The following is a 16,592-nucleotide window of genomic DNA, read 5'->3' as shown; positions in this document are numbered from 1 at the left end:
ATTGTTAGATGTAAACAATATACATACAGTTTATTGTTAGATGTAAACAATACACATACAGTTTATTGTTAGATGTAAACAATACACATACAGTTTATTGTTAGATGTAAATAATACACATACAGTTTATTGTTGGATGTAAACAATACACATACAGTTTATTGTTAGATGTAAACAATACACATACAGTTTATTGTTAGATGTAAACAATACACATACAGTTTATCGTTAGATGTAAACAATACACATACAGTTTATTGTTAGATGTAAACAATACACATACAGTTTATTGTTAGATGTAAACAATACACATACAGTTTATTGTTAGATGTAAACAATACACATACAATTTATTGTTAGATCTAAAGTATTGTTCCGTCGTAAGCCACATAGTTAGGATGTAGTTTGTGGTCCTTGAATTATCCTCAACACGTAAAGAAGGTGTTTAAGATTTCTCGGTGATTAGGTTTTCTTCGAAATTGAATTCCTTAATGACCCAGGTATTTGATAGGCCTGAAGCCTAACCAACCAACCAACCAACCGTTGCTTTGTTAAAATACTGCACCTCTTTGACTCCATTGTCCTGCCTGCGGTACATCCTGGGGTAAATGTATGTTACCTGTTCCCTAAGTATTATGAATATTACAAGTTGAGGCAAGCTGTTATATCTTGGCCTTAATGATCTGAAAGAGTGAGCGTATTTTTACCTTTGGTAATTGTGAAGCGGAATATATGATATATATATATATATATATATATATATATATATATATATATATATATATATATATATATATATATATATATTCTTATGAGTCCATGGGGAGAATGAAACGCGATAAGTTCCCAAGTGCACTTCCGTGTAATAATCACATCATCAGGTGATATACAAGAAAGAAATATCAGTCAGTTGATATACAACGAAGAGACGTAGCCAGGACGCCATTTGGTAAAAATGCGATTGTCCAAGACAGACAACGAGCGTATCATTAGCATGTTATGTGGATAAGAAAGGGAATTGTTTACAAATTTTATCAACAATAAAGCTATCCAGTTTGTATAGACCTTCACAAATATGAAGTTTATAATTCTTTGTGTATTCAATAATAGAAGATTCAATGATATTTCTTGTGGTACTGAAGTTGAGAGCTGATAACTGAGATGGCATTACTACAGTCAATACAATGATCGTAGTTTTTTGTGTGATTAAACAAGGCATTTGATTCTTGTCCTGTTTTTATACTATATTCATGTTGCTTAAGTCTAACAGAAAGATCCTTACCAGTCTGCCCATCATAAAACTTTTCACAATTTCTACTTGGCACTTTATAGATGCATCCAGGAGAAATTTGTGGTGAGTTCCTGATTAAAAGGTTCTTTATAGTATTATTGTTGCTGAAGGCGACATTTACATTAAAGGATTTAAACAAAATGGGAAGTAAAGTGAAATTATCAATAAAAGGGAGAACTAAAAGATTTTTGGTGTCAGTGGGAGGTTTGGGCTCAACTCTATAAAATGATTTCTTTGCTAATTTAAGGGATTTATCAATGACAGATCTAGGGTACTTTAACTAAGGAACATAGATTGAAATGATGATGATTTAACTCTGTAATGTTGAGATGAGTAATAATGGATATATGTGCATACATTGGTAGGTTCTCTGCATATGCTAAACTTAAACTTGTTTTTTTCTGCTATGGAACCTGCAATCTAAAGATGGTAACATACCATTATTTTGATTTTCTACGTAAATTTGATGGAAGGTACTAAATTGTTAAGTAAGGGTAGAAATGTTTGTAAATTTTCATTGTTGGCCAAACACAAAGAACATCATCTACATACCTAAACCAAATTGCATTAGAAGGTAAGTAATTTTGTTTCAAAAGATTCCATATAAAGATTACCTAGTACAGGGAAAAGAGGGTTACCCATTGCCATACCAAATTTTTGAGCATAATAATCTCTATTGAATTGAAATACACAGTCTTTTATACACAATTTTATCAGTTCAATAGATTGAGATTTTGAAACAAATAAATTGATATCATCCAAAACATCAAAAAAATTTTCAGAATGGTCATCAGCTGGAACTTTTATGAACAGATGATAGTTCTCTTATCAAAAGTTTGTCATCTTTGTCCCATTCATTGCCATATATGTATGGACTTATCAAAACACATAACCAAATTTTCCAGCAAGAACTATAATGAGTTCAGTAGGCTCCATCACATATAAATTGTCAAAGTGGCTAGTTTCTTTATTAAGCCCTTTAGTGGGTAAGATAACAAATTCTAATATCATGAACAATGTAGATTTAGTTAACAAGCTTAACAGTATCAATGTTAATTTTGATTTCAAACTTGTTAGCTGTGATGTTTCCTTACTGTTCACAAAAGTTCCAGTTGATGACCTTCTAGAATATTTATTTGATGTTTTGGATGATATTCATTTACCTGTTTCAAAATATGTTTTTACTCAAGTGATGTAATTGTTTATAAAAGACTGTGTAATTCAGTTCAATGGAGATTATTTTGCTCAAAAAATTGGTATGGCAATGGGTAACCCTCTTTCACCTGTACTTGATAATCTTTCCAAGGAATTTTTTGAAACAAAATTACTACAGGATATCTTACCTTCTAATGCAATTTGGTTTAGGTATGTACATGATGTTCTTTGTGCTTGGCCAACAAATGAAAATGTACAAACATTTCTCACCTAACAATTTAGTATCTTCCAACAAATTTACTGTAGAAAATGAAAATAATGGTATGTTACCATTTTTAGTTTACATGATCCATAGGCAAGGAAACAACTTTAAGTTTAGCATATACAGAAAACCTACCAATGTATGCTCATATATCCATTATTACTCATCTCAACATGACATTAGATTATCATCATTTCAATCTATGTTTCTTAGGGCATTACGTATTTGCAGTCCAGAGTTTGTTAATTATGACTTTGAGAAGATGTATTCTATTGATCAAATTCAAAGTACCCCAGATCTTTCATTGATAAATCCCTCAAGTCAGCAAAGAAATAATTTTATATAGTTGAACCCAAACCTCCCATTGACACCAAGAATCTTTTAGTTCTCCCTTTTGATAATAATTTTACTTTACTCCCCATGTTGCATAAATTCTGTAATATAAATGTTGCCTTTAGCAACAATAATACTATAAAGAATATCTTAATCAGGAACTCACCAAAAAATTCTCTTGGATGCATGTATAGAATGTCAAGTAGAAATTGTGATAAGTTTTATGTTGAAGAACTGGTAAGGATCTTTCTGTTAGACTTAAGCAACATGAATATAGTATAAGAACAGGACGGGAATCAAATGCCTTGTTTAATTACGTTTAAAACTATGCTCATTGTATTGACTGTAGTAATGCCATCTCAGTTATTAACTCTAACTCCAATACCACGGGAAATATTATTGAATCTTCTATTATTGAATACACAAAGAATTATAACCTTAATATTAGTGAGAGTCTACACAAATTGGATAGCTTTATTGTTGATGAAATTTGTAAACAATTCCCTTTCTTTTCCACATAATAAGTTTATGATACGCTCGTTGTCTGACTTGGACAATCACTTGTTTACCAAACGGCGTCCTAGCTACGTCTCTTTGTTGTATATCAACTGACATATTTCTTGTGTCTTTCCTGATGATGTGATTATTACACGAAAGTGCACTTGGGAACTAATCGTGTCTCATTTTCCCCGTGGACTCGGGAATATACTTGATCACGCGCAAAATTGTGATTCTTTCCAAATATATATATATATATATATATATATATATATATATATATATATATATATATATATGTGTGTGTGTGTGTGTGTGTGTGTGTGTGTGTTGTGTGTGTGTGTGTGTGTGTGTGTGTGTGTAGATATATACATTCCTACATATTCAGATGTACATATGTATATATCAGACGATGAATATAATTCAGTTTTACGTAAAAGAGACAAGAGGAGATGTGCCCCACGGCTGCAACCCACTCACAATAATGCATTTACATTGTCCCAGTATAACTGCAAAGCTAGGAGTCACTCAGCATGAGAGATAAGATCACACGATGCGTTTGTGTTCTCTGTAAAGCTGCAGGTTATATGAGCCAGGAGAAACATGAACTGGGAGGGAACGCCATAGTAATAAACAGCGAAAACAATAATGTTTCTATATATATATATATATATATATATATATATATATATATATATATTCATTATTATTTTACTTTGTCGCTGTCTCCCGCGTTAGCGAGGTAGCGCAAGGAAACAGACAAAAGAATAGCCCAACCCACCCACATACACATGTATGTACATATACGTCCACACACGCAAAAATACATACCTATACATCTCAACGTATGCATATGTATATACACACTCAGACATATACATATATACACATGTACATAATTCATACAGTCTGCCTTTATTCATTCCCATCGCCACCCCGCCACACATGGAATAGCAACCCTCTCCCCCCGCATATAATTTGGCTCAACGCTGTCCTTGCGATAAGATTTGGTTAAATACTCAGTTAACGACTCTGGTATCAAACAAGGGAGGGAGAATGGACATCTTTTCATCAGAGAAATGTTGTACAATTTACAAGCGGATGCGGATAGGGAGAGGGAGGCGCTGTGCAAGGATTGTGAGGAGGAGGAGGGTGAGTGGAAGTAAGTGTTGGTTCGTTCCGAAAGACGTATGGCTTTGGTCATTGAGTGTTACGAAGAACTGACACTCGCATGGGAGAGCCAGAAATCTGAATGAGGATGAGTATGAGAGGTTATAGGAAGTGAAGAGGTGGCTGAATATAGGATAGAGATGGACACGAAAAAAAAAAAAGGAAAATGCTAGAATTGCTAGATGTATCCTCAGCATGATTACAATAGATCTGTTGATAGCAAGGGTATCGTAGTTAACCATGGAGTGGTTTCAATCCAAAATTATTGAAGGTAAGGATTTCTTGAAGGCTATTAGAAGACTGGCTTGTTCTCTGAGATCATATTTAGTTCTTATGTTTTCGACGTGTTAAGTGATGCAAGCTCACGGTATTCCTCACGTATGTAAAATCGTGGGTCGGTGATTATCTGTGTCAATCTTGATATAAGATAATAAAAAAATGATATATGATTTACAAAATTCAGTAGACCCTTTAGTGACAGACTCTTGGGGATATCCCAGCGACCCCCAGAGATTATCTGACCATTGTAAAATCAGGGTTCGTCATTTACCTAACACTAACAGATCTCTGTGAATAATAAGAATTATTGTTATAATAATAAGAATTCTGATCCATCCATTTTTTAGTAAACTTGTTTTGAATGACAATGAAAAAGATTAAGGTTGATTCCGTTTTACATTTGGGAATAAACTCTTGCTCGTATATTGATTCCAAGGAATTCTTTCAAAGAGAATTAGTTATTAATACGATGACCAGGGAACTGTTCGCCAGTAGATGGCCCCACAGAAAACGGTTCACATGACCACAAAAGAGGTTGGATTACACATTACAGAACCAGAATCTTTGAAGCGATATTTCTTTTGGTTTGTTAGCCATTGTGATGCTCGTTGGACTGGAACACACTGTCTTCAGTATTGCTACCTGTCTCCCCTTATGAATATCCAGTTCGTCAAACATTATTCGGTATACAACACAGTCATATATAAAAAGACAGAATACTCTAACGTGGATGAACGAGGCGTATGCTATATCCTTTTCATTGTGTAGACTAGAGGTAAATATGAGTCAGTAAGCGAAGTAGGTATTAAGTTTTATATAATGAGAACGAATAAGGGATATTACGTTCCTACCGTAACCTCTCTTGCTGCTCAACTTCACTGCTCAACTTCACTCACCCACCAGACCTATCATCCAGGAGCCTTTACACTATTGCTCAGCGGGGAACATGTAACTCGTCCTTCATGATGGTTTGACGAACTTTCTCATCCTAAATGCCTTTTTGTCGCTTTGAAGATTTATTATGTATGAACTGAACAGAAAGAATGGCGATAGTAATTATGATCGTTTAACATTTTAGCCAGATGTAATTTTTTTTCTCTCTCTTTCTCTCTTGGTGAGTTAGAAAATAATGAGAGAATATTTGTCTCTTGTGTATTAAATACAAGAACTTTTTGCTTTTCTGTACTTGCTAGCTTTTTCCTGCGTTAGCAAGGAAGCGCTAAGAACAGGCGAATAATAGCCTTATTTACTCACAGCCACACTCTAACTGTTAGATATAATGCACCAAGACCAAAGCTCACTATTTGCAGCTATGCCACACAGACCTTTCCTTGGTTTCTCCTGACTACTTCACATCCCCTGTTTCAACCCACATACAGCACATCACCCGCTGTATATCCTGTCGCTTCAGTTCTCTCCATCCAATTCACGCCTCTCACCTTCCTGCATGTTCAGTCCGCGATGACTGAAAGCCTCTTTTACACCATCTTTTCAGTCTACATTCTTCCCCTTCTTCCATCCACTGGTGACATATCTCTGTAGTCAGTCTCTTTTCGTTCATCCTCTCCTTATGTCCAGACCCTTTCAACACACCGTGTTTGGCTCTATTTACCACACTCCGCTCACTACCATGCATCTCTTACACAGTCATTCCTACTCGTTTTCACACCACCAATTGTCCTCAGACATTACATTTTCAAACACATCCGCCCTCCTCCATTCTCTTTCAGTTAAGACCCAAGACTCGCACCCATACAACACCGTCGGGACTACTAAACCCTCAAACATTCCCATTTTTGCTTTCACAGACAGTGATCTTTTTTTCCACACATTTCCCAATGCACCCAGGTCCTTTACACGCCTCGCCCACCCTGTGGTTCACTTGAGCTTCCGTACTTCTATACGCCACCTTGTCCACTCCCAGGTATTTAAAGCACCCACTTTCTAAAGGTCCTCTTTATTCAAATTCACACTCAAACCTCGCCACTCGTTTAAACCTCATAACGTTACTCTTATTCACAGTAACTCTGTGCTTACTTCTTTCTCAAACGCTTCCAAACTCAGACACCAGTTTCTGCAGCTTCTCATTCGAGCCTACCACCAGAGCCGTCTCATGTGCAAACAGCAACTGATTCTTCTTCTGGGCCCAACAACCTCCCCCACCAGCATACTGTAGACCTGCCTCTTTCATTAAGATCCTCTCATTTACCTCCCTTACCACCTCATTCGTAACACGCTATACAGCCATCATGACATCACACTCTCTTGATGCAGACCTAACTTCATTAGGATTCACTCACCCTCTGCCCATTCTACTCACCCACACGCCCAGCTCTCCTGATTTAAACTCCCACGGCATCAAGTGCAATCCTCGTAGCGCCTTCCACTTGGCACTTCTAACAACCATACCATAAGCTTTCTCCAGACCCATGAATGCCACAAACAAATATCTCTCACACAAAACTTTCGAGGGAAACACCTGGTTCACACATCATCTACCACTCCTGAAGTTAAATGGCTGCTCTTAAGTCGGATACTCTGTGCAAGCCACCGTCCTCTCACTCACCATTTTCCTCAATTGCATACTAGATTCACTCAACAAATGTATGCGTCTCTAATTCGAGCATTCACAATTGTCCCCTTGTCTTAATATAATGACACTATGTACATATTCCGCCAGTCCTCAAGCACCCCACCTTGGACCATTACTATGAATACACTGAAAAGCTGCCTAGCCAGATAACAGTACTGTCAACTCCTGTTCTTGAGACATTCATTTTGCAATCACATCCACTCCAGCCGCCTTGTTATACTTCATATTACGCAAGGCTCCCACCACCCCTTCTCTTTTCCCCAAACCATTTGTCATGACTCTTGTTCTACATACCTCCACGTCCCAGATACCCAACTTTTGCGAACCTGTCTTTTATCATATTCAACAGTCTTCTTAACTTCTTTGCCGGTTACCCATTTCCCCTTTCGCTCTCCTCAGTAGCGATATTATTTATTCTCTTGTTCTACTCATACTATTCACTTTCATCCAAAACATTCGTTAATTCTAGCTGATGTTTTCCGATGCATTCTTACCTAATCACTCATTTGCCATCTTCATCACCCTCACTACCTTCCTCTTGACCTCCTGTTGCTTTCTCTCGTACATCTCCCAGTCACTTGCACCCCTTAACGAGGATGAAATGGAAAGATAGAAAATGATTGGAGATTGATCATGCGAAAGGATGTAAAGTGTATATGGAATAGAGTGAACTGGAGCGATAAGGTGCACTGAGGGCAACTTTCTGTCAATGGATTGAATCAAGGCATATGAAGTGGTAAGGGGAAAGCACGGAGTAGTTTGTTTGGACTTTACTTTGGATAGGAGGCTCTAGTTTTGATGCATCTTTTATGACAGCTAGAGAGTGGATATCAGAAAATGAGGTCACTTTGTCAGGAAAGATGAAACAAGATACTTTCCTCTTGTTTCATCTAAGGATCTATCTTGTTTCATCTTTACTATTGGCAGATTCGAGTGAGAAACTTCAGAAGTTGGTGGCTAAACGTGAATGCAAGGTTATTAGGTTTATCAAGGTTGAGAGACAGGTTAATTGGCGTGTGAATTTGAATGGAGACATAAGAGGAAGTGAGGTGTTTTAGATACCTGGGAGTGGACATGAGTCATAGTGTGGGTGAGGGGGCGAAGGTTCTGGGAGCGCTGAAGAATGTGTGGAAGGAAAGAACGTTATCTCGAAGAGCAAAAATGGTAATGTTTGAAGGTATAGTGGTCCCAAGAATTTTATATGAATGCGAATATTATATGGATGAGGAAAGGTTGACAATCAAGAGGTTATATGTGTCAGAAGTGGAGGGAACAAGGACAAGCAGAAGACCAAATTAAAGGTAGAAATATAGAGTAAAAAAGTTTTTGAACGGTCGGAGCCTGAACGTGCTGGAGGGTGAAAGGTGTGCCCGAGATAGAGTGAATTAGAATGATGTGGTATACAACGGTCGACGCGCTGTCAATGGATTGAACCATGGCTTGTGAAGCGTCAGGGGTAAACCATAGAAAGGCCGGTGTAGCTTGGATGTGGATAGGGAGCTGTGGTTTCGGTGCATTACACATGACAGCTAGAGAGTTGTTGTGAGTGGATACGGCTCTTCTACATCTGTTTCTGGCGCTACCTCGATAACGCAAGAAACGGCAATCAGGTATGAGATATATATATATATATATATATATTTTTTTTTTTTTTTTTTCAAACTATTCGCCATTTCCCCGTATTAGCGAGGTAGCGTTAAGAACAGAGGACTGGGCCTTTGAGGGAATACCCTCACCTGGCCCAATTCTCTGTTCCTTCTTTTGGAAAATTGAAAAAAAAACCGAGAGGGGAGGATTTCCAGCCCCCCGCTCCCTCCCCTTTTAGTCGCCTTCTACGACACGCAGGGAATACGTGGGAAGTATTCTTCATCCCCTATCCCCAGGGATAATATATATATATATATATATATATATATATATATATATATATATATATATATATATATATATATATATATATACATATATATATATATATATATATATATATATATATATATATATATATATATATATATATATATATTTTTTTTTTTTTTTTCTTTCAAACTATTCGCCATTTCCCGCTTTAGCGAGGTAGCGTTAAGAACATCAGTGAAGGGGGCTAATGGGAAGGTGATAACAAGTAGTGGTGATTTGAGAAGGAGATGGAGTGAGTATTTTGAAGGTTTGTTGAATGTGTTTGATATATATATATATATATATATATATATATATATATATATATATATATATATATATATATATATATATATATATATATCGCAGGAAAGATGAAAAATAAAAGATGCTACAGGCTTACGTGTATATACCAGCACCTCGTCTGGGATAATGAGACAAATTTATCCCAGTAGGTAGACCAGCCATGTCCTCCTCTGTGCCCAACCTACTGTGGGTGAAATTTTCTCATTATCCCTGAAGAGGTGTTGGGATAAACACAAAAGCTTGGAGTACCTTATATCATCTTATTTGTGAGATGTAAGAATATTTTCTCCAACACAACAATATATATATATATATATATATATATATATATATATATATATATATATATATATATATATATATATATATATATATAACCTCAGGATTCCAATGATTTAGCTTCTGGAGCTTCAAGCATGCGCCACAGTCAGAAGGACAATGGTAGACTCTTTTAAAGCGTGAAGTTCCTGGACGAGACTCTGCTGCCGTTCGTAAACAGACGATGATTCAATCTCTCTTATGAGAGACTTTTCATTCACGGTGTAACCTCAAACAGGTGGTTTGATAACACACACACACACACACACACACACACACACACACACACACACTTTTTTCATACATATTCGCCATTTCCCGCGTTAGCGATGTAGTGTCAAGAACAAAGGACTGAGCCTTAGAGGGAATATCCTCACTTTGCCCCTTTCTCTGTTCCTTCTTTTGGAAAATCCTAAAATGAGAGAAGAGGTTTCTAGCCCCCCCCCCCCCCCACTCCCTCCCTCCCCTTTTAGCCGCCTTCTACGACACGCAGGGAATACGTGGGAAGTATTCTTAATCCCCTATCCCCAGGGATAATATATATATATATATATATATATATATATATATATATATATATATATATATATATATATATTTATATATATATATATATATATATATATATATATATATATATATATATATATATATATATATAGATAGATAGATAGATAGATAGATAGATAGATAGATAGATAGGTTCCAAACAACAAAAGCTAGGCAGGAAATTGCTTCAACCTTCATCTTTTTCATTTTCCTGTCACATATCAAACATTGTTTTCTTTTTCCCTCCAAAAACTCTCAGACATTTTTTCCCCTTTTATATCACTGGAACTTCGTCTACTTCAGAGAGACGAACTCATCACCTGAGACTTCCAGAAACATCCTGGAATTAGTGAGTGAAGGAGGAAAGAACATTTTCCAGCTGCTGCTGCTGTGGTAGCTGGTGGCTTGGATGGATCGGTCGATGTGTCAATACCTCTCTCTTTTCTCCACCACCGTCCCGGGCGTCATCATAACTTGTCCCTGCGGATGAAAGGTGTGGAGGGGAGAAAAAAAAGAAAAAAGAACTAATTCCAGTGATCGTGGCTGTGCCGTCTTAATGACTTAACTCGGCTGGAGGGATTGAGTCTCGCGACGCGACGCGAGACTCCATCATCATCATCGAACTCAGAAGGTGTGTTAGAGGGAATGGGGGAGGAGGAAGGTCTTGTCTCAGAGACTTTTCTAAGAATTTTCCCTGAAACCCCGAACGTCTGAGTTCGTCTTTCTGGAGCAACTATACCGTGTTTTTCATTATAGGTGTGGAAGTTGACGACACTTTTACCAGCCCGGTTATGGGATCCGACAACATGTATATTTTTAGTCATTTGTTATTCCTACTTGAACATATGGGGAAAGGAGATTTGCCCTCGTAGAGCCAAATACAACCTCGCTTTCTTACATTTGGATGATGTAGAGTTTCGTTAAGTCTTCAGTAGAACTCGGGTTCCCTGAGTCCACTATTGTGATGCTGGAACAATGTTTTTTTTTTTCACATACATCAGTAGAACTCGGGTTCCATGATGCTGGGGCAATGTTTTTTCACGTCCTTCAGTAGAACCCGGGTCCCATGATGCTGAGACAATGTTTTTTCACGTCCTTCAGTAGAACTCGGGTCCCATGACGCTGAGACAATGTTTTTTTCACGTCCTTTAGTAGAACCCGGGTTCCATGATGCTGAGACAATGTTTTTTCACGTCCTTCAGTAGAACCCGGGTCCCATGACGCTGAGACAATGTTTTTTCACGTCCCTCAGTAGAACCCGGGTCCCATGATGCTGAGACAATGTTTTTTCACGTCCTTCAGTAGAACCCGGGTCCCATGATGCTGAGACAATGTTTTTTCACGTCCTTCAGTAGAACCCGGGTCCCATGATGCTGAGACAATGTTTTTTTCACGTCCCTCAGTAGAACTCGGGTTCCATGATGCTGGAACAGTGTTTTTTTTTTTCACATCCTTCTGTATTCGTCTGTAGCAAACTTGTAGGTGTGCCCTTTCGTTCTGGATTCTCTTCTGAGTAAAAACAAAAAAAATAAACAAAACTGTTTTCCGTCTATGTCGTCTTGGTTTCTTAGGAATTCATGTGTACTTATTAGTAGTTCGAAGCCTTCTATCCTCCCCTCATAACTTATGCCAGACAGACCCGACACCATTCTTGTTGCGCTCCTTTGTACCCTTTCCCAACAGCTGTGCTTGGCTCTCGAGTGAGGAGAACGAACTGTTGCGAGATATTTCATCTTAGATCGAGTCCGCAGTGTGACTATTTTCTTAAACGTCTCAGTGTCTATCCCTTTATAGCCAGTTTTCACGCTGATCAAGTGATATGTGGAGCCTTTCTTACGTCTCATGAGAAGTTCAGCATAATATCAGCTTCTTACTTTCTGTTACTTTCAATTCGTTTCCCCAGCATACTTTTCTGCCAGTCTGTTTAAATCCCAAGCATCTTCATAACTACATCTTCCAGGATTTGTTCGACCAGTGTTGCATATTGTCTGGATCCCCTTTACAACACTTGGCAGTTCGTGTCTTCTCCCTCTTCGTTTATAATCTTGCCATCGTCAGCGATAGTATGCAGGAATGATTCAGCCTCGTTTTGAAATAGTTTATGTAAAGTCTGAAGTAGTAGTAGTAGTAGTAGTAGTAGCCCCTCCTCCCAGCACTGAGGCCTGGGAAAGGGTGTGTGTGTGTGTGTGTGTGTGTGTGTGTGTGTGTGTGTGTGTGTGTGTGTTGGGGAAGGGCTGGGGTGGAGGGCCGCTTGTCCTACTCGTCCAGCTAGATAAGGGAGATGTCACCCAACTGAAACATCCCAGCTCTGTTTCTCACTTGGATGGAGGTGCTGCTTCCCCAGTAAGCTCTCTGCTTCATCCTATTCTCACTTCATGTCTTCCTAATGTCGGTACGTGTTTCAGTGTCCTCCCTCATCTCTGATGATGTTCACTTGTTAACTCGTTCCCTAACTTTCTTTCGTAATGACTTTACTTCAGACTTTAATGATCTCAGCTCCTCCCTTAGACTCTGCTTCTCTCCCTGACATAAGTTAACTTCTCCCTTAGGTTTGGCATTATTTACTCCCTGAGTCTTGCTTTATCCTAACTTGGCCGTCGCTGACCTTAGTAAATCATGGATGGGGATAACCAGCTTCACCCAGATGTCTCCTTTTTCGAGCGCAAGGGAGACTTACACTTCTTGTCTTTTGACCTGGTCGACCACACTCGTCCCGTGCTTGTGCCTCAGGTTTTCCCGTCATATTGCAGGGTCAAAATGCAACTCTCTGGCAAGCTGACTCACACCAGGTATGATCGTATGTCACCTTCTTTACATCCAGGTTTCGTTTTCAATACTTTTACGCATCTGTTTACAACTGTGTGTGTCTGCATTGCTTGAGTACGTGTTCCTGCCCTGGTGTCATGTGTCATGCGTATCTCCTCCCGCTTCACTAGTGTACAGTTACGTGGACGCATGGTAGTTTGTTTTAGTGTAGAGTACTTAGTAGATCTACTCTCTAGTGAGTGTTTGTGAGTTTGTATATTCACATGACCACTATAGGATCCGAGCCAAAGATTTTTCCGATCATTTTTAGTTGTATTATTTCTCTCATTATTATTGTTGTTGTTATCATTATTATTATTATTATTATTATCATTATTATTATCATTATTATTATTATCATTATTATCATTATTATTATCATTATTATTATTATCCCTGGGGATAGGGGAGAAAGAATACTTCCCACGTATTCCCTGCGTGTCGTAGAAGGCGACTAAAAGGGGAGGGAGCGGGGGGCTGGAAATCCTCCCCTCTCGTTTTTTTTTTAATTTTCCAAAAGAAGGAACAGAGAATTGGGCCAGGTGAGGGTATTCCCTCAAGGCCCAGTCCTCTGTTCTTAACGCTACCTCGCTAATGCGGGAAATGGCGAATAGTTTGAAAGAATTATTATTATCATCATCATTATTATAATTATAATTATTATTGTTATTAATATCATTATTGTGATAATTATCATTATTATCAATAATGATAACATTATTATCATTAGTATTATGATTATTATTATTATTATTATTATTATTATTATTATTATTATTATTATCATCATTATCATTATTATTATTATTAATATGACAGTCTCGACCTGCCTCATGACAGTTTCGTACTATACCTTCACCAGTATTTACATATTCAACCATCTACCTGTTCTTCCATATTTCTGTAGCTGTGGTATGCCTGTCTTTATCTGTCACTGTCTGCATATATAACAATTATATCTATTCACTCGCAGCGTCGCTGATTTTGACTAACGTATGGTCCCGCCCGGGTTCGAATCCTGGGCGCGGCAGTCGACCCACAGCCAATCCCAGTTCTTCATCCGCTCACTTAGGACTGATAGATAAATGGGCACCAGGCGTGTGTCTTTGTGTGTGTACACATGAGTAAGGACATGGTACATATATATACAAGGTCAAGAGATGAGACAGCATTCATGTAAAAAAATCTATCCTTAAAATACACACACACACACACACACACACACACACATACACACACACACACACACACACACACACACACACACACACACACTAGTGGAGGATGAATGGAATAAAATGACTGATCACATGGTCGATATTAGCCAACATTCTTGAATTTAAGAAGTTGTATGATAGTAGAGACGGGGCTCCACGAGTGTAGAACTCCCTCCCCGTATAGTACAGATAAGTAATTACACACACACACACACACACACACACACACACACACACACACACACACACGCGCGCGCGCTTTTTTAAAACCACAGTCCAGATCTTAAAGCTATCAATGACACCACAGAAATAAAACCACAGCAGGTCCCACACAGCCAAGAAGCATGTGACCAAAATTTATATTTCATGTCTGCCACAGGAAGCGAGAGAGAGAGAGAGAGAGAGAGAGAGAGAGAGAGAGAGAGAGAGAGAGAATGTCAGCACCATAAATTAAACCACAAGCCATCGACTCTCCAGCCCAGACCTTCCCACGGGTTAGTGGGTCGACTCGTGTTATACTTTTATTGTGTTGTGTGGATATGATGAATTTCGGGAGGTCGGATGTGTGTGAAATCTTCCCGGCATGTTTTACATACCATGTTGAAGAGACGTTTATCTTTGTGTGTGTGTGTGTGTGTGTGTGTGTGTGTGTGTGTGTGTGTGTGTGTGTGTGACGAGTAGATTGGAAGCGTTTAAACAAATGATGATATATTTTCCAATCTCGATCTCTGTCTTCCTGGAGTTTATATAAATCTCTCTCTCTCTCTCTCTCTCTCTCTCTCTCTCTCTCTCTCTCTCTCTCTCTCTCTCTCTCTCTCTCTCTCTTACATCGATCACGGATCTCGCGGTGAGACTCCAAAGACACAAAGACTTTGACGAAATATAATTGAACTCTCGATCTCGCTGGGTGCACAGAGAGAGAGAGAGAGAGAGAGAGAGAGAGAGAGAGAGAGAGAGAGAGGGAGAGAGACAGAGAGAGAGACAGAGAGAGAGAGAGAGAGAGAGAGAGAGAGAGAGAGATGAGTTACTTGACAACAGACAGGATATGCGTTCGCTCGTGTCGATACTGCTGCTCACGTGAAGATCCGTTTTAGTAGATGTATACGTTATTCATAGATGAATATACTGTATTCATAAATGTATACACTATTCATAGATGTATACACTGTTCATAGATGCATACACTGTTCATAGATGTATACACTATTCATAGATGTATACATTGTTCACAGATGTATACACTGTTCATAGATGTATACATTGTTCGTAGATGTATATACTGTTGATAGATGTATACACTGTTCATAGATGTATACAATGTTCATAGATGTATACACTATTCATAGGTGTATACACTGTTCATAGATGTATACACTATTCATAGGTGTATACACTGTTCATAGATGTATACACTATTCATAGATGTATACAATGTTCATAGATGTATACACTATTCATAGATATATACAATGTTTATAGATGTATACACTATTCATAGATGTATACACTATTCATAGATGTATATACTATTCATAGATGTATATACTATTCATAGATGTATACACTATTCATAGCTTAGTTTGCAATATTGGATTGAGGTTATCTGAAGAAAAACAACAACGATGATTGCATTTTTTCTCCGTCTCTTGAAATCAGCAAAAAGTGTGTCGAGGACGGACGATTGGCGAGGCCTCCCCTTCCCTGTCCTCTCTCGAAGCCTCGAGGACAACTGAGAACGATGTAGGGTAAACAGTTAGGACGAGGATGATGGGAGTCGAACCATGCCATGGGGATGACAAGGAACGTCCATACAGGGAAGACATGCCCTTGATCCTTCACCATATTACTGAAGGAATGTGTTTTACACACATCGATGATGAAATGGACATGGTGTAGTTTTGGTTATAATATCTCTTT

The sequence above is a fragment of the Panulirus ornatus genome, chromosome 10, assembly GCF_036320965.1.
Source record: "Panulirus ornatus isolate Po-2019 chromosome 10, ASM3632096v1, whole genome shotgun sequence".
Classification (NCBI taxonomy): Eukaryota; Metazoa; Arthropoda; class Malacostraca; order Decapoda; family Palinuridae; genus Panulirus; species Panulirus ornatus.
Note: the sequence above shows the minus strand (reverse complement) of the source record.